This window comes from Belonocnema kinseyi, chromosome 8, assembly GCF_010883055.1.
Source record: "Belonocnema kinseyi isolate 2016_QV_RU_SX_M_011 chromosome 8, B_treatae_v1, whole genome shotgun sequence".
Taxonomy (NCBI): Eukaryota; Metazoa; Arthropoda; class Insecta; order Hymenoptera; family Cynipidae; genus Belonocnema; species Belonocnema kinseyi.
The window spans coordinates 88859086-88880932 of record NC_046664.1 but is presented as its reverse complement, the minus strand read 5'-3'; the positions used below and the strand labels follow the sequence as shown (position 1 = coordinate 88880932).

The 21847-nt window shown below is 33.4% G+C and overlaps 1 pseudogene; it reads left to right on the top strand.

Moving 5' to 3' along the window:
- Window positions 1–21847, top strand: part of LOC117178592 — a 44107-nt pseudogene that overhangs the window by 6948 nt on the left and 15312 nt on the right.

The window sequence follows — 21847 nt, the reverse complement described above, 5'->3', positions numbered from 1 at the left end:
TCCGATTTGAAAAAACTATAGAAAGAACCGATATATTGGAGAAATAGTAATCAGCGTCGTAAAGTTTGTCAAATTTTCTTTCAAATTCGTTAGCTACAAGCTTTATTTGGTTTTATTTTGAAGCAATACAATTTCATTCAACAATGGTCTGCACACCTAATTTTACAGAATACCAACCCTTGATATCTCGGTAACCATACAATATAACAACTTGCGATTTTGCACTTACAATAGAGTACTATAGTACAAAAATCTATAAGAGATTAGAGAAAATCAAGAAACATTTGTTATAGAAAGTGCGCTCATATGGAATTAACTTAAATTTCTTCAATCTTTATTCTTCCAGGCGAATAGCTCCATCAGAAAATCATTTCGTTTCTTTCGTGGCAATGGGTGAAGGGTGGCATAACTACCATCACGTCTTTCCCTGGGATTACAAAGCTGCAGAATTAGGAAATTATGGATTGAACTACACCACGTCATTAATTGGCATGTTTGCAAAAATCGGATGGGATTATGCTTTAAAACAAACTTCTAATGAATTAGTCATTCGAGTTATCGAAAAAAGAGGAGACTGTTCCCATCCAACTGAGGAACCTGAACCTAAATCCGATTAGGATTTTATCAGGTTATTTATGTCATTTTTAATCTGCAATTTTTCGAACCCGTAAGGAGTACAAGATTCACCTAAAGTTAGATAATGAAATAAAAATTTCATAAGAGAATGCTGAGATATCACAAAGATTCGCCAAATAGTATTAATAAATGAAACGTGATTACTTATGACAATAGAAAAACTAGGCAAACAAAAATCAAATACAATTATTTTGGATCATATGGGGAAAAATTTCCTCAAATTCAGTAAGCCATAGACAATCCGAAGAAATTGCAATTGAAATTGGTTAACTTTCAGCCTTAAAAGGGCCCAGATTGTAATAGTTTTTACTTAAAAAAAGAAGCTTCTGGTCGGCTGTAGATATTTTACGACAAAAACTTGTCATGAATAAAAACTCAACAACTTTAGGAACGCACACCATAAACAACCATAACTTAAAGTTTGAAAAATTTGAAGCATAAAACTATTTCCTTCTAAATTTGTTTGTTCAGTTAATATTCATGCGGCTTAGGATTCCTGCAGGATCGAATTACTGCAACTTAAGGTGAATCTTGTGGTTCTAGAAGTTATTTTTATTGCAATTTTTAATTTTATATAATGGTATACGATTTTCAAGCTTATAAATACTATGTTTCTGGATGTCACTTAATTTCAAAGCATTTACGTGTTAAAATTGTTTGCTATATCCATAATTGAAGTATGTTTTATAAGGAGTAATTCGCCGGAATAAAGGAGATTAAGCCCTGTGTTTTAGGGAAAGATGGAGTTACGTTATTTTATTAAATATTCCACTGAAGTCATGAAAGAAAAGTTAATTGATTAATCGTGCCGGAAACTTCGAGGAAAGGGGGTGAGTTTAATAAATAGAAAATGCCTAGTAATCCAGTCGTCACTAAGGCTTCTGTCTGCACTAGTAGGTCCCCGAGATAACTCTGTTTTAAAAGGTCAAAAGAGGACCCTGATTACAAATAACTTAGGTGGGTTTTCGAGATATAGGCCAATTAATGTTTAAACAATTTTTCAAAATAATTACATCATTTATTCACAAAAATGTATAAAATCATTTTTAACATGGATGAACAAAAATAAAACTTTTTTGCGTCTTGCACTTTTTTCGCAGTTTGCAATGTACAGCATTATTAACAAATGATTTTACAATCAAAATTGCCACATTTTCACAGTGTTACCTTAGAATCTATTGCTTCGAAAAATATGAAACTTGTATACTGTCTATATCAAGAATAGATCTCTTAAAAGGAAAAAGAAATCTTCCGATTGAATAACGAAAACACCTCAATTAATTCCATTCTTAATGTAAACGATTGTGGAAGTATCTGATGAATATAAATAATTAATAGGATATCGAATCAGATTGTTATAAACTAGTTATATTAACAAATATTCAAAATCGTGGAAATTTTGCTTGAAAAGTATATTTGTAAGTTAAAATTTCTTGATTTTGTCGACAGGATCATATTTGATCATGAAAATTTGCTGCATGGTATAATTTGCTTATTTTATAATAAAGTTTTATAAACAAATGCACAGTTTAGGCTGTGGGTGAAGGGTAGCACAACTACCATCACGTTTTCCCCTGGGATTGCAAGGCTGCAGAATTAGGAAAGTATGGATTGAACTACACCACATCATTAATTGACATGTTTGCAAAAGTCGGATGGGCTTATGATTTCAAACAACCCTCTAACGAATTAGTCATTCGAGTTATCGAAAAAAGAGGAGACTGCTCTCATCCAACTGAGAAACCTGAACCTAAATCCGATTAGGATTTTATTAGGTCATTTATGTCATTTTTAATTTGCAATTTTTTCCAAAATATAAAATTTTTTCCGGATTCTTCCATTACAATATTTATATCCAGCCTTAAATTTATATTAGATGCTCTCGGTGCCCAGACACAGGGAGGCAGATTGCGGGGAGCGTCAAAATTCGAAAGAATTTTTGAACGTTACAGAAATTGTTCTGAAGGCGAAAGAGAACCATGATTTATTCTATTTTTTAATACAGTCAAAGTATTGTACAATTTTGTCACTGCATCTACACACCAATGGGAAATCCTACAAATTAGTGCTAAAAAAAATTTCTTTGAAATCTTTGTGTGTCACAAGGTGGTCAGCTCGTCAGGAAGCAGTTGAGGTACTTCATGAACACTATGGCAAAATCATTAAAACTTTAATCATAATTGAAGAAGATACCATTGAGAATGAGATCACAAGGCAAGAAGCGAGAGGTCTTCGAACTTAACACGAGTAACTCGAAACAACATTCTTGCAAGTTCTTTGGCATTTTTAACTTTCGAGATTCAATGCTGTCAGCCAAATATTGCAGAAACTTGAAATCAATATAGCAGACGTGATTGATCACTATCGTCGACTGATCAAAGTAGTAGCTGATACACGAATGGAATTTGATGTTTACGAAAATAAAGCCTTAGAAATCTCAGAAAGTCAAGAATATCAGACAACTGTATCCATAAGAAGAAGACGAAAGTTATAGGCTGATGAATCACGAGATGGAGAAGTTCAGTTGTCAGACAGAGATAATTTTCGAGTAAACACTTTCAACGTCATTGTTGACAACCTTGATTCTGAATTGCGGAAAAGATGCCAAGCATATGAAAGGGTCCACCAAAAATTTTCAGTTATCACTGAATTCGGCAATCTCGATTCGAATGAAAATTTATCACTCAGACCTCGATTCATTATTGGATGACGAATTGGTGCACTTTCATGCATATTGCTCTCAAAAAAATTTTCAAAGTAATTCACCATCCGACCTTTTGAAACTCTTACGGACAAACGAGTTATACATTGAATTCCCAAAAGTAGAGATTGGGTTTCGAATATTTATTATACTAGCTGCGACGAATTGTAGGGCGGAACGTTCAACAGCTTAGCTATTCTGTGTATTGAGTCGGATCTACTTGAACGCTTCGATTGTGAAGATTTGATCAATCAGTTCGCGGAAAAAAGCCAGACGTGTTCCCAGACGGCAAGCCTATTCAGAAATAACCCTCAATTAGTTTTGAAGTCAGAGTACAACATGAATTACGTCATTGAATTCGTTAATTACAGATAGTTAATATGAAAAAATTATATTTATCCATTTTTAAATAATTTTGAGTTCGTACAAGTATTCTTAAAGAATCTTTAATGAGCTTCTAAAGTATTTCGAAATTGAATAATTTACGACCGCTCGAAGTAATTCAGAAAGAAACTCAAATTAATAAATTACGAACTCTCGGTGAATCCTTCTAACTAAATTTTCATGACAAAAACTTTGTAACAGAATGATCAAAGTATTCCTATTTCGATCTTTTCACATTCTATATGAGAATTCCTATTATTGAATTGAAACTCCTAAGAAACGCACTAAGATTAGACTTATAAAACGTTACGAGCAAGTGATTTAAATATCATATAATATTAAAAGAATTAGGAGAAAAAATGTTTTCAAAAGTAGAGTATTAATTCAAATAGGTAAAAAATTAAAAAGTGGTATGATACTTTTGATTGTAGAAATTGAATGATCCGCTAAATTTGCATCCGTTATTAAATTGTGCGGTGTTATATCCAATCTATTTAATTTTACTGCATTTGCGTCAGCGCAATATTGAAAACAAGACGCAGATAACTTGGTACTTTGGTGTTTTTTGGGTTGCATTCTGAGGAACGCGCGTTCAAATCTAACCGATCGGACTTTTTTTATTATATTGGCAAGAAATCGAATCATTACTCAAAGATTTTAAGTAATTTTTAAGTATTTATGAGGAATTTAAGTAGAATTTAAATGAGTTTTAAGATTTTAAAGTAATTTTAAAGTATGAATAATGTTCTTGAATTCTTTAAAGCCTGTTAAATCTCTTGGAATTTTCAGAAATTTGTCAAAATACTTTAAAATCGTTAAAATTTCTTAAAATGTATATTGATTTGTCTAAAATCTTTTAAAATATCTTGAATAATTTTTGCATTAAGTTTAAATCTTGTTTGATCACACAAAATATTCATTAATAATTTGTAACATATCTAAAATCTTAGTAGGTACATATATTATTATAAGCTTAGAAACATTTTTTATAGAATGGGTCACACAAATTTAAAGACGGCCCTGCACAGCTGTAGGTTATATTTCAGATTTTTGTTTCCATACTTCAAGCTATGTTCGCCGCGAGGCTTTAGGCGTTAGGAATGCAAAACATATAGGGTTCGAATTCGCGACAACTAAAAATTTTCAAAGCATACGATTATAAGTAGTGTAGTGATTATCTAATAGAAAATAATTGTGTACTTGAACATGTGAACAAATATTAAAGTATAAAGTAATAATATTATAATACGAAAGATTAATTTTTTGGCGAAAAATTGGTTTCGAGACTTCGTTGATATTAAAACTGAATTGAAAAATAATTCAATTAGCATCGCGTTAACATACATAAGAAGACTGTTGTCATTCATTATGCATTCAATTTCATTACGTACTATATTCACGTATTGGTCTCATGAAGAAATAAATGAATTGGTAAAGAATTCTTCACGAATACGCTGAAACTTGAAGGATTATTCTTTTTGAATGAATCGTGAAGCTAGAAATTATAGTTTCTTTATGTCGCTACAGTTCTTGATGTGTTCGCCCGAATTCTTTTTTATTTTCTTTCAAATTAACTTCCGCGGTCATACTACGATTATATCATGAATTAAGAAAGAATTCCGTATGAACAAAAACTGCATTTTTCTACGAATTCGTGTTCGTAAATTTGAATTCGTTCATCATTAGTAAAGAATTCGGTTTGCCGTTTGGGGTTTGCATTTAAAATGATGTATTGCAACTCACTATTTGTCAACAATTATCTTGTTCATCCATTTAAATTTTTACATGCAGATTTAAAGTTTTATGTCAAATAATTTTGTTCATCATTGAAGTATGTAAGGTTTTGTTTATAATGAGATGATACGAAAGGTTTAACTACGTTTTACTTTGGTTAAACAATTGTACTCCAACGTGGATCGCCACAAAAGTTTCAAACGTCGATGCTTTGCAATTAATATGCGTCGCCAAATATAATATTTTCTAGCATAAAAATCACATATCACCACATTAAATTACAAATTGCAATAAAAATAACCCATAAGGAGTACAGGATTCACCTGAAGTTAGATAATGGAATACAAATTTTATAAAAGAATCCTGAGATATCACAAAGATTCGCCAAATAGTATTAATGAATGAAACGTTATTACTCATTACAATAAAAAAGTTAGGTAAAAAAATAAAATTATTTTGGATCATATTGGACAAAATTTCCTCAAATTCAGTAAATCATAAGCAATCTCAATGAATTTCAACTGAAATTGGTTAACTTTAAGCCTTAAAAGGGCCCAGATCGTAATAGATCGAATAACAATAACCCCTCAATTAATCTAATTCTTAATGAAAACGAATGTGGAAGTATCTAATGAATATAAATAGTTCACAAAATATCGCATCTGATTGTTATAAATTATGTATATTAACAAAATGTCTAAATGGTGGAAATTTTGTTTAAAAAGTATATTTGTAAGTTTCAATTGCTTGATTTTGTCGACCGGACCACATTTGATCATGGAAATTTGTGGAATGGTATAATTTGTTTATTTTATAATGAAATTGTGTAAGAAAATGGACAGTTTAGGCCTTTATTAGCAGTAAGTTACCGTTTTTCTTCTTTGGTACCTTTGAATTATATTAGTGGTAATTTCAATAATTTCAGGATCCATTTCAAATTCATGCTTGCTCCATTTTTTCCCTTAAAGAGGCAATTAATAGATCAGATCCTACCATGAACTTATGGTTCTATCTTCATTGGTCTAATTATCAAGTAGATTTGATGAGATGCAAATCAATCCTTTCTTTGAACGTCAATGTAAATGTGAGTTCAAATTTTTTGTAGGTCTTACAGTCTTCAATAATTAAAGTGATCAAACGAAATTACTGGAAAGTTCGTTTATTGAAATTCTGACGTTTCGGTTATCACTGTCTGCCTTTTCAGAGAATCTTAATAAATAATATGTAAATAACGTTCTTTTCATACAAATAATTACAAAAACATTTTTTTCTTAATTTAAAAAAATACCTTTGCTCATTTTCTTGTAAAAAACAAGAATATTTTATTTTGTAGTCAAACATCTGTCAATAGTTTCGAAGACGCGAATGAGGAAAGCGCGCCAAAGTAACCGGAATTTTATCTTGGTATTGTTTATTTTATAATACTTTGATAAATTTTGTTGACAGCTATGATTTCTGTCTGTAAGCTTATCGAAATATTGTGATTTTTAGTTATAAAAATTGATTCTATTACGTGTATTTTATATGTGTTTTTTCCTCTAGCAAGAATTTTAATATTGTTAAAATCAAATCAATGTAATCGCTAAGTTCCAACAGTTATTCTTCTTACTGGAATCAATGTAGATTTCATGAATTCGCTCTCGAATAACACTATTTATCAAAGTAAGCTGATAATTATTTTGAACTTAGGTAATTTTAATTTGATTAAAATTTTCTTTCCTGAAACTAATATCACTCAATATAATGCATCTATCGATTAAACCTTTCATTAGGGCGACCTTTTGACAATATAAATGATGGAAATTAAAATTAAGATATCTACCACACCATGAAGCTTTTTTAAACCAATTGGTAATTAACCTGCCTTCAGTTGTTTTTATAATTTGTTAATTAAAGTAATTCATTAAATTATTATTTTCAAGCTTGAATGTAAACTGTATGAAATTTTCAATACTATTAAAAATATTTATGAAATTGACAATTTTTTCAGTAGGAACAATAGCTAAAATATCATCCACATACCTTTTATATAAAATAGGTTTAAAATTCAATTTTTTCATAGCCCTTGCTTATACATCTTCTAAAACAAAATTTAAAACTATAGGAGACAATGGTGAACTCGTAGGACAACCATTTAATTTTTTATAATATTTTCCGTAAAAATTGAAAGCCATGTTATTGAAAACAGTTCTAGTTTAATTCTGGGATTGGCTTATTTCTGATAAAATCTACTTATTAATCAACAAGGTCAGTAACTTTCTGGATACTATAGGCTATATGGCTTACCTCTCGGAAAAGTACTGTCATATCACGAGGAAACCCATTGGAAATTGGATTTACACCAGTAGAAGATTTGTTATTCTTAAAGAACAACGTACGTTCTCATTAAATACATAAACAATGCCATAGTTCCGGCACACATACAAAATTATATGAACAAGTTTAATTTGTATAATTTAAATCATAATTTAATTTGAAAGTTTCATAAAATTAAAGTCAATTTCCAAACAAAGTGCTTAAAAATTGAAATCGAAAACACAGTAAAAGAGATTAATGAAGTGGGTAATTTTTCGAATGATTTAAAACATTGAATAGAAAGATTCATAAATGATGGACCAATTAATAGGTTTTTTTAAATTTCACAAAAATAAAGTTTAAATAGTCTAAAGTGTAAAAAGAAGCAGGAATGTATCAAAAAGTCAAATTTACTGCAAAACAGGTTGTCAGCAGAGAAAACTCCATGTAGAGAATTTAAATTTAGAAAATGCTTTAAAAATATCCCAAATGTCGAAATCCTGGATGCGGCAGCTGAAACCTTAGCACTGGGTAACAAATTTGTTATTTATTTCAATATCAATAAGTTACTTATTAAGAACATGGTTGTCAGTATAGAAAATTGTTTAACAAATGTATACCATAAAGAGCAAAAACTTAGCACCGGAAAACAGTTACTCAGTTAATCTCAAACCGTAATCGAAATAATAACTTAAAGAACCTTGAAAAATGTTTTTTACCTTGTTGCAAATTTTTAAAAGGCTAATAAAGATGTAGTTTTTGTGAATGCAGATGTAAGCAACATAAGGGTAACAGCTAATAGAGATAAATATAATAAGACTGTGGAAAACATGCCATACAATCATGGGCGGATTAAGACCTTTCGGGGCCCGGAGCTAAAATAACGTTGGGGCCCCTTTAAGGCGGCCGGCCCGGTGCTTCAGCACCACCAAGCCCTCCCCATGATCCGGCACTGCATACAATGATAATTTGTATAAAAATATTAAAACCAGTCTTGTTCCAACAATAGAAGAAAAATGTAATGATAATAGCTATTCAATGGGAGAAAAAAAGATTAATAAATGGACAAACGACATATAAATTAACAACACATAATAGTACTGTAGTAAGTTGTCTGAAGATTAATTGTAATGTTCCTAGCGGGCCGCAAAACGGTTTTAGTTTCGGTATTTTCCTAAAATAACGTGGAAAAAAACATTTATTAGAGATTGAACATTGGTACCTTGGATTACTCCCTCTCAAGCCCCTTTTTCAAGATGGTATTAATCACAAGGTGTCGATAGGTGATTTTGAATAGTAAATTCCCGATTAAGTCGACTGTGGAACGTCGCAATGGTATTCCCTCAGGGTAAAATTTTCGGTAATCAATCCCGGAAGCTAAAACGTGCTATGTATTAACCTGGTAGCGCCAAGGAGATCTTCCCATAGGGCTGCAGTTTCGGTGATCACTTGCTAAAGCCAAAAATGCTAAGAAGATGTTAGGAAAACAATGGGAAAGTCTTACCATAGTGTGCCACTTTTGATATTGCTCTCTAAAGCCAAAAAACGCTATGTATCAGCATGGAAACATCGGTCTGATCTTCCCACTGAATAGCAACTTCAAGTATAACATTCCCAAGTAAAGAGGTGCTATGTATTTGCCTGGCAACATTAGCCTCCTTTTCCTACATGGTTTCGGTCATCACTCTCCAAATCCAAAAATGCTAAAGATCTGTCCGGCAACATTGTACAGGTGTTCCCACAGGGTGGCAGTTTCGGATATCAGTCCCTAAAGTGAAAGAATACTAAGCAGCTACCTGGTCACATCGAGTAGGTCTTTCCGAATGTAGCAGTTTTCGTCATTATACCCCAAAATTAAAAAATGTAATTTATTATCCTCAGAATGTGAAACATCTCATTTTAAAGGTGGTACCGCCTATGACTCAGAAAGCACCTTATTTATTAGGATACTTTGTTAGAAAATAAAATTTGATATTCGTTTATATAAATTTTATAAACAAATACAAATTTTTTCCAATTTTAAACGGTAGATTTGATTTCTCCAACGGAATTATATAATATATATTATCATATATTATTGTATATTATCATATTGTTATTATATCATAATTATAATTTAATTATATGGAAAAATCTTTTTCTAATAATACCTCAGAAATAGAAATTAATCGTTTATTTTATAAACAATTTTATGAACAAATTTTCGACCTCATAATTTTTTAAGAGTAAGCCACAATAGAAACTAAGATGTAATTGTTTGAACAAACAGAGGACCGCATATAAGAAAGGACGAAATCGCAAATGTTCAAAGTAAAATTGTTTATAAAATAGAAAATTCTTGTTTATTGATGAAGTATTATAAGTGGAGAATTTTGCCAATTAATATAAAATTAATGCCGTTGAGAAGACCAAATTTAATGGTTAAAAACTGACGATAATCTGTACTTCTTCACGAAATTTATTTCAATAAATAAAAAATGTTATAACGATATGAATTCTTTTAATGAAAACGGTGCTTTGTGATGTATTGGCTGTCGATTTTGCACAAAAGAGAATATCTTTTTGGTGACAAGAAGTCAAATTGTGAATTTGTTTAAAGAAGCAGCTCCTCATAATTCTTTTACTTCATAGAGTTATAAAGGAAACTATCGCCCTGTGGAAGGATCTGCCCTATGCAGCCGGGCAAGTCCTGAGTATTATTATTATTACAGCATTAAGCCATTCCCCTTTCAGGGTAGGCATGGCTCACTCGGTGGGAAAGGGAGTAAAGTGAGGAAGAAGTTATAGAATTTTCAAATTGATCTAGAATTCTTGTTTTTCTTGGTGGGAACGGGAGTAGTAATGTGAGCAAGAGGTCATAGAATTTTTAGATTGATCTAGAATTCTTGTGTTATTTACATAGATAGCACGTTCGTTCCGCAACACTGATCCGACCCAGTTTGCTGATCAATCTCTCCAGCAATCATCCCAAGTAAAGAGCCTCATAAAGTCGTTATGTACGTTTCCTCACTTGGGTCCATTAGCATCAAAGTTCTTTTGTTACAGGCGTCATTCACCTTATTGACACCCTTTATATTAACTATTTGTCACCATACTTTTCTGGCTGGCATACTTCTCTAGCTTCCTTCACGTTTATGCATTTTGTCCTATAAGCTCTCGTTTTTCTGTGGCTTTTTATGTCTTTTCTAACTAGGGTGTCATTCACACATTCTAAACATTCTTTCCGCGGTCTGCCTCTGAGCGTTCTGCCATTCACTTCACCTTGATGCTCTTTTTTCATTAGTCGATCATCTGGCATTCTCTCAACATGCCCGAACCATCTAAGCTGATTTCTGACATCTGTCAACTAGTGTTTCTTCTGCACCACATTCTTTTAGGATTATCTCGTTACTCACTTTGTCCATGAGCGTTTTCCCGCGTATTATGCGCAGGAATATAATGTCAATCGAATTAATGTTATTTTTATCTTTTTCTTAATAGCTCCATTTCTTGCTACCGTATAGTATAATCGGTGCAAATGTAGAATTATGTATTGCCATTTTAGCTGCATTTGATATATTGTCACTTCTGATAATGGCCATTGCTCTACCAATAATCTTCTTACCCTCGTTTATACGCCTATTTAACTCTCCATCTATCTTTCCGTTCCTTGTGTATAAGCTACCAAGGTATACAATCTTATCAACTTGTTTAGTTCTCTCATCATTAAATAGAATGTTGCATATTGTTTTCTTACTCTTTCCTTCGAACACCATAGTTTTTGATTTATTTACGTTAATGTTGAGGCCCATGTTCTTCATGCTTGTATTCAGTGTGTTCAACATTCTCTGCAAGTCTTAGATTGACTCTGCCATTAAAACCTTATCATATGTCAATGTTAACCTACGTATCCTGATTGTTTCGAGATCCACACTTTCATCGTCGAAAAGGGCCATTCTTGAACACTTTTCCGTAAGTATAAACAATAGCCATGAGCCTTGCACTCGCTTTGCTACCCGTATATATTGTCTGTTTTTAGGAGCCATCCATTGACACAGTACTATTTCAGGACTACCCAGAGGTTACTTCTATCTACATTGTCAAAAGCTCTTTTCAGGTCAACGAGTAGAAGAAAACTTTTTTTTCTACTCAACTTTTTTCATTGATCTGCCTTCAGGCGTTACACCACTGTAGAAATTTCCAAAAAATTTAATTTTTTTGTGCTTAAAATGTGTTTTAGTGTCTTAAAAATAAATGAGAAGATGGAGGGCGGAAAAAATGTCTAAGTGCCCAAATTTTCAATTCTGCTGAAACGCCTTTAATGTATGCCTCTGTGCTTTTAGATTACTTAAAACTTTATACGCGTTTTTCTCGAAACCACTTTTTTTGAACTGGCCGGAAACATAACCCCTTAAGCTAAATATTTTATCCGTACATGATCTTATTGGCATATAAACACTTTGACTTCCCAAATGTTTGCTTCTGTTATTTTCATTACTCTACAAATGAGTATTTTTGAGTATGTTTTACTAAGTTACTTAATAAGCTGATAACTCTGTAATTATTCCAGTTGCTTTTATCTTACTTTATTTTGTATATAAATTGAGTTTTCTAGCGGATCGTATTCTACATCGCAGTTATGGAGTCCTATAGCTTGATCTCCAAATAGACTGCTCAAAAAGTCTCTCAAAGCTTCTAGTATCCCATTTTGCATCATATACTATTTCGCTTTTACTATTTCTCATGTTGCCAAATTCTGTACTTTTACTTCCTTTACTTTTTCTTATAAAGTAGTTTCTTGCTTCCTACAAAGTCGTTTTATATTCTTTTCTCTTCTTCTGTTCTGATTTTATCTTTACGTTACTTGACTTGTCGTTTGAGTATCCTCTTTTTCTGTCTGTAATCATTTTTACGTCCATTTCTTTCTTCATCACTTAGACCTTCAATGTTCGAAGTTCTCCTGTACGCTTCTTTGTTTTCTTTTTGGGCAGCCTGAATTTCATCATTCCACCATGTATCATCAGACATTCTTCCTACAATCGTAATACCATACACTTCGATCGCACGTCTAATAATGATATTCGAAACATAGTCCATGCTACCTCTATATATCCTTCTTTCTTAAAAGAATCTCCCAAGTTGCCCAATCTATTTGTGTCTTTATCTTGATCTGAAAGTCCATTCGCACTTACGGTTTCTGTAGGTTTTCAATTTTGATTCTACTCCAGTGCAATTGTATTTTAACATCCAACTTTATACATAGTCTGAGAATTTTTTACCATTAATTAGTGCTTAAATGAAAGTGCTAAATCTGATTTTGCGCATGCGCATCATTCACCCTTTTACCGCCATATTGAAAAACGTATTACTTCCTATTTTTATGAATTGCTCGAGTTCAATTCGTCCTAAGAAGACGAAACCAGGCTATTTCGATTTGTTAGAGGTTTTACTAATTATAATTATGGGGTATTATTGTCGATAATTCAATGGTAAAATAAAATTTAATTAGTCGTTAAAAAACGAGTTTAGTCATTTAATACAATTTAATCACATAGTTTTCTTATTTAGTTGAAGTAACGGTGCGATGAACTTGTTACCCTGAACAACATTGTAACAATCTTTATATCCAGAACTCTAAAAGACAATTTATTCATATCAATAACAAAGCTTATCGGCACAAATTATAAATAGCCTGATAAAAAATTTCTTCGAAAGAAATGGGCTTTCTCATTTTGCTTGATAATAAAGTAAACTAAAACTTTATAAAGTGACAGCTAAAAGTAATAAAAAAGCAACCAGAGGCGATCAATCTCACCTTCAATGCTCTCGAACGCTGATAAAGGCCTACACTGGTACAGAATAAACTTCAGACTACAACATATACCTATTTTTGTGCCTCCGGCAACACCCTAATAAGAGATTTCAAACATCTTATGAAATTCAGAACATCTTTTGCTTATCGGGCATCTGCTCGAGTCCCTGGCCAATAAAAAACAGAATCACCCGAGATAAACCTTAGACAAAACATAATAAATGCTTTGACTAGCATTACTAATTTACAGCTAACCACTTTAACAAAAATACCGTGGGAGAGTATCAACCTGAATACAAAAATGAAATATTAATTGACGCGTCGCTGTTATGAGTGCGCCAAGTTCAAAACTATGCAGAAAAAGGATACAATTTTAGGACGAAGTTTGATGCAAAGTATATCCATATACAAAAAGTTGTTATAAGATATCTTATCGCTAAGGTGAAGGACATCAGTAATAATCTACTTAGACCTCTAAGTAGAGCTAACTAGAGCTCTAGACCAGTGGTCGGCAAACTTTTTGCTTAATTTTTAGGTATGGTCAGGCTGCACCCGACATAATTTTTTCTACTACTTTTCAGTCTATTCATGTACCTTAGTGTGAGTGAACTTACTCCAGCAAGGGTCTTTTGTTCACAGGCATGTCAAAGTAAGGAAATTTTAAAACTTTTAATTTATCAACTAGCGATTTGAAAATAGCATTATCAGCATCTACAAATTTTTCCTACTCCACTGATATATTACTTGCCTAGAAAAGTTAAAAATTTGATGGAGTTTAATATCAAGAAACATCAGCTTTACAATCAATTTAATACTAAATGCTTCTCAAATTTTCAACCTTTATAGACAAATTACATGTCTTTGGAATTGGAAAAATACGTAGATTCCAAACATATTACCTTTAAGTCACTGATAGCAAAATTACGAATTTTCTAATCTTACATTTTTCCCCCATTTTCTAATGAAGGACTTCTGAGGAAAGAGGTGGTCTGGCTAAGCTCGCAGGCACTGCCCTGAAAGTAGGTCGTAGGGCAGCCGGGGCAGGATACCCTGCCCTGGGCAAGAGCGTGCCGAACACTGCTCTAGTCTAGAACTCGGCCGAAAAATGAATCATTGTTTCAGGAAGAGAACGAGATCCAACCACGGAAAATTAGGTTGTATATGGAAGTCAGAAAGTAAGGAGCCAATTTGACCAATTGTCTTAATATAAAAAGGGTAACAGCATGAAAACCCTGATACCCTAAGTAATTAGAATCAAACAACTTCGCAACATGTAGGTATTTATAAAAGTGACTTTGGATGAGTTTATAGACTTTAAGCGTCACAAACTTGATGTTCTTACTGGCAAACCGCGTCAAGATAATAAAACTAGTTCGAGGAGATATATAAATGAAACTTTTCAGGAAAGTGAAAGAAGGTTGTATCGTGAACTGAATGTAAAGCAAAATAAACAGGGAGACACCAAAGTCTCTTAATTGGGAGAAATTGCTAACCACTGGTCGAGTGCTTGGGTAAAAATAATTAGGAGAAATTAAGGCGCAGCATGGTTCAGTCCGGTAATGGGGCCTACTAACGCGACAGCCATAAAATTTCAGAGGTTTAGAAAAGAGCAAGTAGCTGGAAAGCCCAAGGTTCGAAATGGTGCACAATTTTTGTTACAAATACGAGAGGCAAAGTGTTGGCAAAGTGTTCGACCAATAGCCCTTTTTATCATCAATTTTCAAGTTACACCCAGCTCTAACTGCAGATTAGAATTACTTTTATTGCGATGAAAAGAACATGCTAAGAGAAACACGAGAATGATGTTCCGAAAACTCACGGACCAGTAAGAAACTAGTCATCATTTATGCTGTTACCATGATGCAATCTAAAAATCAAAGAAATTCGCACATGTCGTACATTGGTTAAAGAAAGCGTTTCTCTTGATACTATATGAGTATTTGGTTAGAGTTTTAAATATTCACAAGATCTTCCCACGGATCATAGAATTTTTCAGTCGTATAATGATGCATTGTGAAACAAGAATTAGGTATTTTTGTCATGGACAGCCAAGGGTAACTAGATTAATACACTTTGCAAGGGCTGTCTTTCAAAGAGACTCCTTTAGTGCAATATGGTTGTGTTAAGCGTTAAAACAATTTAAAAGACGCTGAATAGCATGTCTCATAGTTTTTAAATATATGCTACATAGGATGGTTATCAACTGGCCCATTTTCTGCACAGGGATTATTTAAGTTATACGATAGCTTAAACGAGAAACTGCAGCAGGCGATCCACGTTATAGAACAGTTTTCCAATTGTATATTTGCAAACTTGTAATAGATAAATGCAATACAGTGCGTTCAATCAGAGAAAAGTTAGTGAACGCAGGGCTGGGGAACGAGAATGAGTAGCGCATCAGTCATCTTAGCCATAACAGAGAGTGAGTCATATAATTATTTGGGTATTCTTGAGTCTAATGTTATTCTGCTTATGATAGTTAAGAAGAGCCCAAATATTCCCTTCGCTACAAAACTCAGATTGATCTTGAAGAGTTCTTTTATCATGGCAAACAAGATCAGGGCCAACAATCCTCGTCGAGAAGACGAAACATCGAATAAACCACTTTACAACTGTACTTGTAAAGCGGACCTCGAATACACGCCCTTGAATTTGTCCTTCAATGATGCCTTTAAGATCAGGGTGGATACCATGGAGGAATTAGAAACACGTTTTACATCAAGATTTCGTTGACCGGGGTCGAAATTAAGATTACGTCTTATATTTACCTGTAAAATTACATTGAATACACGTATACGCCTAGTCTAAAGTAAATAGCCAAACTATGATGGACTTTGTTGTTGTGGCTGAAAGACTAAGGGTCGGTTTCACCAACCTCAGTTAAATCATTGGTTAACTGACAGCGGGTTAAATGTAATGCCATCGTTAAGCGTCGGCTATCCTGTCAGGCGTTCCACCATGTTTTTGGAGATCCCGGTTATCTGACCAGAGAGTCGTTTCTTCTTCTTCTTTGTTTTTGGCCTTTTGATTCAATCAACAAGCCATGACATAACCACAACTTCGATGAAAGTAATCCTGTATTCACAATTCTTTGGACTCCTCCGGATGACCCTTCGTACAAGATAATTCTTCTTGCCTTCCTCACACGAACTCCAACTGTAACACAGGAAAACACCACAGTCGAGTGCAAGCGAACTATTTCCGTTCCATGAGTGCCAGCGCTGGCAACCCCCATACTCCATACCACGCCCGCCATATTGGAGGGAAGGGATGGGAGTCGCTTGCGCTGGAAGGCGCCAAATTCAAACCACAAGCACAACATTCGCCGGTATTTCATTGCAAAACCTAACAAATTCACAATAATAAAAATAGAAAAAAAATAAAAAAAATAAATACATACATAAAAAAGGCTATACATTAAACTGTAACATTGCCATTCTGAAAAAAGCGACGGTCGAGTGAGAAGCAAAGCAAAATGGCCGTGCGCGCCAAATCCAAATAAGGTTCACTCCACGCTCGTATCCACAATAACATAAAAAAAGTGAATTTGTATGTGTTATTGTTCCTGTTATATTTCTGTTTTATTCGTTTTATCTGTGGTAAGATGGAAGAAAATAAAGTTTGAAAATCAACGTCTTCGAAATCATAAAAAAATTCACTCTTTCTTTGAAAATTCGCGGTCTTCTGCGGGTAAATTCAAAAATTTCGCCTACCACTTCGTCATCAGACGACCTCAGAACTTCTTCCAAAAACTTCATATTTCACAACGACATGGCACTTCTTGGGTTACAGGACGATTAAATCGCCCTAACCGACCAATCTTGACCTGTTAGATACAACGGTGGTTAATGCGAGTTAACCGGCTGTTAAAAAGTGGTGGAACGCGTTACCAGCTTTAACCGAGGATTAAATTTTTAACCGATCTATAAAATAAACTTAGGTCAGGTATGAAGAAAAAAGAGAACCAAGAAGCCACACAAAGATATAGAGGGCGCATGGACTTTCTTCTGTAATATCATTGTCAGATGTGCGGTCGAAGTGTATGGTATTGCGGTTTTAGGCAGATTTTCTAGAGATGCATGGTGAAATGATGAAATTCAGGCTGCTCAAAAAGCAAAGAGACAATCTTACGTGAGAACGTTGAACATCGCAGGTCATTGCGATAAAGAAAGAAATGAACGTGAAAATGATTACAGACATAAAAAGAGGATACTTAGGCAATTAGCCAAGGAAAGTGAAGATAAAGTCTGAGCAGATGAAGATAGGAAAATAAACGACGACTTTGAAGGAAGCAAGAAACTGCTTTATGAAAAAATGAAAGAAGGTAAAAGTATAGAATTTTTCGAAATGAGAAATAGTAAAGGTGAAATTTTAGGGTACTCTTCGAAAACGAAGCTATGAGACACCCCAAATACAATGTAAAACACGATGCGGTAGAAAACTCAATTGAGAAAGTCTGTGTCACTGCGGTTAGGGATATAATGAGGAACTTAAACAACGGTAAGGCTGGCGGTGTACACAGTATTAACGCTGAAATGATTGAACATAGTGGCGAGTACATACCACATAGACTGTGCGAATTGTTAAATTTATGTATCGAGATGGAATAAGACCCAGATGATTATAAAAAAGCGATTTTCGTACCAGTATACAAAAGAAAGGGAGATAAAAGAAATTACAATAATTACTGAGGGATCAGCTTATTAAGTACCGTTAGCAAACTATACTCAAAAACACTTATTCGTAGGGTAATGAAAATAACAGAAGAAAAGATTTGGGAAGTCTAAAGTGGGTTTAAGCCAGGAAGATCATGCACGATTTAAATATTTAACTTAAAGAGGATCAAAGAAAAAAGTTTGAGAGTAAGAAAAAAGTTTTTCGTGCATTTATTGATCTAGAAAAAGCTTTTGACAAGGCAGACAGAAGTAAACTTTGGGAAGTACTGAAAGAGTGTGGAGTCAATGGATGACTCCTACAAATAATAAAGACAATATACAGGGTGGACACGTTGGGGCTTATAAAAATGTATGCTACCCCGCATACACTCCCATAAAAATAGCATTAGCGTGTAAGGCGGGTTGCATGCTTTTTGGTAAGCACCAGCATGTCCACCCTGTATACGGGTAGCAAAGCGAGTGTAAGGCTCATAGCTTTTCATTATATTCACGGGAAAGTGTTTAAGAATAGCCTTTTTCGACGAAGAACGTGTGGATCTCGAAATAGTAAGAGTATGTAGGTTAGCGTTTGCAGATATTAAGGTTTTTATGGCAGAGTCAATCGAAGATTTGCAAAGAATGTTAAACAAACTGAATGCAAGCATGAAAATAATGGGCCTCAACATTTATGTAAATGAAACAAAAACTATAATGTTGGAGAGAAAGAGTTAAAAAACAATATGTAACCTTGTCTTGAATAATAAGAGAATAAAATAAGTTGATAATTACGTATATCTTGGTAGCATATTCATAAATGACGGAAAGATAAATCAGGAGTTAAATAGGCGTATAAACGAGGGTAAGAAGGTTATTGGTAGAGCAAGGCCCATTATCAGAAGTAAAAATATATGAAATGAACCTAAAATAGCAATATATAATTCTATATTTGTACCGACTGTATTGTACGGTAGCGAGACATAGACCTATCAAAGAAAAGATAAGAGTAAAATTAACGTGATTGGCATAAGACTCCTGCGCATAATACGCAGGAAAACTCTGATGCAAAAGTGAGTAACGAGATCATTCTGAAAGAATGTGTGGCAGAAGAAACACTAGTTGACAGATATCAAAAATCATCTAAGATGTTTCGGGCATGTTGAGAGAATGCCAGATGATCGACTAATGAAACAAGAGTATCAAGGTAAAGTGAATGGCAGAATGCTCAGAGGCAGACCGCGGAAAGAATGGTTAGAATGTGTGAATGACACCCTAGTTAGAAGAAATATAAAAAGCCACAGAAAAACAAGAGCGTATACGAAAAAATGCATAGACGTGAGGGAAGCTAGAGAATTATATCAGGACAGAAAAGTATGGTGACAAATAGTTAATAAAAAGAGTTTCAGTAGAGTGAATGACGCCTAAAATAACAGACCTTGGATAATAATGGACTCAAGTGGGGAATCGCGCATGACTACTTTTTAAAGCTTTCTACTTGGGGTGATTGCTAGAGAGATTGATCAGCAATCTGGATCGGAGTAGTGCTGCGGAACGAAGGTGGTATTGAAATACACACACATATTCATGGAATTCAAAAATTCATGGAATTTAAGGAATTCCTTGAATTTATGGAATTAATGAAAATCGCGAAATTTGCGGAATTGACAAAATTCACGAAACACACGAAATTAAAGGAATTCGCGATTGAAAGAATGCATGAAATTCGCGGAAATCAAGAAATTCGCGGAATTCAAGGAATTTACGGAATCCAAAGAATTCACGGAATTCATGGACTTCATTGAATTCACGGAATTTATGGAATTTATGAAGTTTAAGGAATGTACGGAATTCATGAAATTCACCCAATTCTCAAGATTCACGAAAATCAACTGACACATGGAACTCACGGAATTTACGGAAATCATGGAATTTAAAGAATATCCGGAATTGAAGCAATTCAACAATGGAATTCATGAGCAGAAATTTTATTTTTTTTTTGCCTAGAACGAGAGTTCTGAGAAATGATTGAGATTGTTTTTTAATTTTTCGCTAAAATTGGTGTCGAGATTCTCATGAATTCCACAAATTCCGTGATTTTTATGACTTTTCGTGCATTTCATGAATTCCGTGAATGCTGTGAATTCCATAAATTTCGTAAATTCCTTCAATTCGATGAATTTCGCGAATTCTGTGACTTTAAATAATTCCGTGAATTCCTTGAGTTCCTCATGCACAATTTTCGTCTTACAAACTCTCTAATACATGTACTGGAATGCTAGATAGTGACTTCACGATTTACAACACGTCCAATACGTACGTGTATTACAGTTTCGTCATTGAAATACCATGTTTGGTATTTTGCCTTACGCTTGTATTGTAGAAGTGTTGTAGAATTCCAAACATTTTTAATACTATAGTTCAATAAAAATAATATTTCGCGAATGTTATGATTGTCTGTCACTACAACATAAACGCGCGAATACAGGACATTTTTATAACGCTTTTTCTGTTTCAAAATAACCATTTTTAGCCTTCTGCTACTGTGGAGTTAACAGCAGGCAACAGGAAAAACATTCATCCTACGTGCATTATATTTATTTCTAATTTTTTATCATCCAAAATATGCCATTTTCGGAAGAGAAAAATAAAAATAAACTTAAATTTTTACTTTTCTGCACATATTATAAATCACATAGATTAAATAAATAATTAGACAATTCGAAATTTGTATGGTATTCTCAGCTAAAACAGAATAAATAAGTTAACAAAATGAAACAGAATAAGTCTCTGAACACGGGGACTTTTTCATATGGTGAAAAATTATGAAATAATTGAAGACTTTGATCATCCTAGTTAAACTCGGCACACATTAAATCATTTGGCCGGAAATTTCCTATTTTAAATGCGTATTTACGCAAATCACTATATTGCAGTATTTTCCTTTTAATTGCATCTTCCTGTTAGCAATGGTCACTTTTCTAACCGATTTTGCAACTTAAGCTATTTAAAATTCTGCTCATTGCGAAGCGTTTCATTAATCTCTTCTGAAATTAAATATTATAATACCAAATTTGAAGACCAATAGTGTCTACGTGTAGATGATAACGTTACGTTAAAGGTAATTACCATTCAATTGCCAAACGTTCTACGAACTTAAAATACGATAAACTCATAATGAGGTCATCGGCTTAATGACTTACACCTGCTATGTGATAGAAATATCAGGCAAAATGTTTTTTTTTGTATAGCTTCCTCCTCTCCCAATAAAATATATTGCTCAGCTATTTAATGAGAGGCTCGCTCTAAAGGTTTTTCAGTCAGAGGTTTCAAAAGTGTCATCAACACAAACTTTAACTTTGTCGAGGTATGTCTATCTGATTTTTGTTTTATTTAAAAACTCAAATTAAGGCCTCCTAGGTTAAAAAGTTCTGCATCTCATTCCTTATATTTGAATCAATATTGAGATGAAAATCAGCACCACTTTTTACATTTGCATTTATGACAGCGAAATTTAATCGTCAAAATTTTCGATCTTTAGTCTCTATGCCTGTTTATATGTATGTATGTATGTATGTATGTATGTATGTATGTATGTATGTATGTATGTATGTATGTATGTATGTATGTATGTATGTATGTATGTATGTATGTATG